Below are 3,586 nucleotides of genomic sequence, written 5' to 3' on the forward strand. Positions count from 1 at the left end.
GGGGGGGCGGGGAGAGGTGTGCAACAATGAATGAATGGAATTCCAAAATCTCTGTAGATGTTGACTGAAATGAAAAATAAAGAAATTAAATAAAAAAATAAAAAAGGGTTGTCTCAGGGAACCTAAAAGTCAATTGACATAAAATAGTCCACAAAGGCAATGTTCTACGTTCTATGTTGGTAAATAATAACTAGAGAGTTAAAAGCTAATAAATAGCCATTTAAGGTAAAAGCATTTGTCTGTTCAGTCTGGAGCAAAGAAGAGTGAAGAGAATCAAAGACACATGAACATAATTAGTCCATACCACCAAGTTCTTCATGGAGAGGGTGAAATGAGGATGCCCCTTGGAGGTAAGGATTCTGAAGTTCCATCTGACATATTTTAGGCATGTTGAAAGGAAGAGCCAGTCCTTGTAGAGTGACATCAGGCTTGGGAGGGCATAGGGACAGCACAGAGAGAAAGACCTTTGATGAGGTGGATTGACTCAGTGACTGGGATAATGGGGGTAGGTGTGTCAGGGACAATAAGGTCAGCTCAGGATAGAGCAGGATTCAGAGCTGTGTACATAGGGTCGCTATGAGTCGTAAGCAACTCGATGGCACATAATAACAAAAACAACCCTAAGTCAAGAAGAACTAGATGGTGCCAGCTACTTCTGCTAACTTCTCTGAGGAGATCAGAAGGATTTTCATAGAGTAGGAGATAAATATAGAACAAAGTGCAAAATCATTGCAATGACTAAGCATACTGTCTAAAGGAGACTGAAGGAACAGTCAAGACAAGGGCCTTTAGCTGCCTTTTGAGCTTGGTACTGAAGTCACCTCTGTAGCACAAGTTGCAACCAAATCATAGACAAGTCTATTAGGTGAATTATGAGCGATCCCTTAGAACAATGAACCACTTGGGAACTACAAAAGTAGCATTGGTTTTAGGATAAAATTCAGAAAGTAAAAGGGAGAATATGAAAGGAATGATTAGAAGAAAGAACCACAGAGAGATGGCAGGAAAAATGGTACAACATGGGGATGTATATCAATGTCATAAAAGAAAATATGTATGAATGAATAATTCAACATCAATATACTTTGTAAACTTTCACTCAAACCATAATAAAAAGTTTCTTAAAATCAGATTACACATACATAAGACTCAAAAGTACATTTAACGAAGTCTGACTATATATCTTGAATACAACATCCAATTTAAACTGCGTATTTCCCTCCCTCAAGAAATCACAACCCTAATTAGTCAATGGGAACTCTAGTGGCCGAGTAGCAAGAAGCTGTGCTGCGGCTGAAAGCTGGGCTCAACTGCGAAGTTTCCCAGGCAGTTGCATTTGTGAAACAATTCTGTCTGCAGAAAACTCAACATGAACCCTTGCTGACTGGAGTATCTTCAAGCATAAGTCCCTTTAGACCCCAGAAAGTCTGTTCACTTGTGTAGTAAAATGAATCTTTCAAAGGTTTCCTAAATCACTCTTAAGGAGAGCTAAATACGAAGCCTGTACAAAAGCTTATCCCTACAACACATGTGCCACACTATACAGATATCTACTTTTTTGTCAGTTCTTAACATCTACCTCTCTGAATTTTCAGGACTTTCTATTTCACAAAGGTAGTAATTATTTTATATACACTGGTAGCTGCATGTAATAAACTCTTTGGTATAAAAGTTGGGGGGGGGGGAATTTGTACTGCAATCATAAAGGCACACAGTATGAATCCACCAGGTGCTCTGCAGAAGAAAGATGGGCAAACTTCTCTCTTGCAACTAACCGGCACTGAAAACCTGCTGGAGGGTAAGCTATCGATGGTTTCTGACTCAACAGCATAAACTACAACACCTTGTCAGTATGAGGGATCTCTGGTGGTCAAATAGCAAGGAACTGTACTGCTGACCTGAAAGCAGTTGGTTCAAATCCACCAGCTTCTCCACAGGAGAAAAATTTGAAACATCCTTTCATGAGATTTACAGCATCTGAAGACTCTCTGGAGGGTCAACAATGAATCAGCTCTAGCTCGACAATGCATAACAACAATATGATCAATACAAAGTAAGCAATATGTGCAATTCTATTATAAATTAAAATTGGCCTTCTTGAGTGCCGAACTTGGCTGTGCTCACAGATCCAGTTTAAAGTGTAAGACCTCAAGACTACAGCATTATGCCATTTCCCATTCAGGAAACCCCAAAACATTAGAAGTAATATTTAAGTTAGAGAAACAAACAAAATTTTAAATCTATATTTTCTCAGTGAACTCATCATTTACAAGTGCAATATATTTATTATTTGCAATGTGTACTTTAAATTTTTGTCAGTGAATACAAAAGATAAATAATACATGCATTTTATAAAGTTCTGTTTTAATAAATCTAGAATACCTTCAAATAATATTAAAGTCATATTTCCTGTTCAAATTAAAATAAATAGTAACTCTACTTTTTGTGTTTAGTCAAGAAATTGTCATGCTGGATAAGAGGCTTGAACATACCATGAACTGCCAAGAAAACAAATAGGTCTGTCTTGGAGAAGGTGAAACCAAGTATCTCCTTGGAGGCTAGGATTATGAAGCTTTGTCTCACATATTTTGGGCACATGGCCAGGACAGACTGGCCCATGGAGAAGGACATCATGCTTGGAAGGGTGGAGGGACAATGCAGGAGAGGAAGACCCTTGATGAGATGGATTGATACAGTAACTAGGACAACAGGGGTTGACATGTCTGAATTAGTGAGACTGGCTCGGGACAGGGCAGAGTTCAGAGCTGCTGTACATAGGGTCACTATGGGTCACAAGTGACTTGAGAGCACATAAAAACACAACAAGGAATCTATATTTTGATAAATGTTAGACAGTAATTCTAAAATAAAATTTTAAAAATTAGAAGTTCTTTCCCTTTCATTTAAATTATTTTATAGTAAGAAATCAAAAGACTAATCGCATTAGAAAAGTCTACTGTCGGGGAACTCTCCAGAGGGCTAAAAAGCAACAATGTCAATCAAGATTAAGATGTGCCCGATTCTGGCCATGTTCTTTGCAACTACTTGCTATGCATCAGAGGGATGGGCAATGACTAAGGATGACAAAAGAATTGAGGACTTTGAGTTGTAGTGCTGGAGAATAGTATTAAACATGCCACCTTGGAGGCAAGGAATGTTGGTAGTGATAAACTTTATTTTATTTTATTTTTGAGAATAGAATCTTTCAATTTCCCTTAATTTACCCCCCTCATCAAATTGTACAACCCCATGATTATTCCTTTTCTCCCCCAGCATATCCTCATCCCTCTGTTTCCACCCTTTCCCACCCCTCTTGAATCCTTATACTCACTTTACAATAATAGTTTTATACAATAGTTATCCTTGTGGGACTGAGTTAGTTCACCCAGCAAAATGCTCTCTAGTTCCTCCCAAGGCTCAATATCACATATTTTGAAGATGTGGCCAGGAAGGATCAGTCCTTGGAGGAGGATATGATGCCTGGAGGGGTAGAGAAACAGTGAAGGATAGGTAGACAAAAATGAGATAGATTTACAGAATAACTGGGGCAATGGAGGTAAATATGTCAGAGACAGATTGGGTCAGG

The sequence above is a fragment of the Elephantulus edwardii genome, unplaced genomic scaffold, assembly GCF_000299155.1.
Source record: "Elephantulus edwardii isolate Elephantulus edwardi_28Jun2011 unplaced genomic scaffold, EleEdw1.0 scaffold00039, whole genome shotgun sequence".
Lineage (NCBI taxonomy): Eukaryota > Metazoa > Chordata > Mammalia > Macroscelidea > Macroscelididae > Elephantulus > Elephantulus edwardii.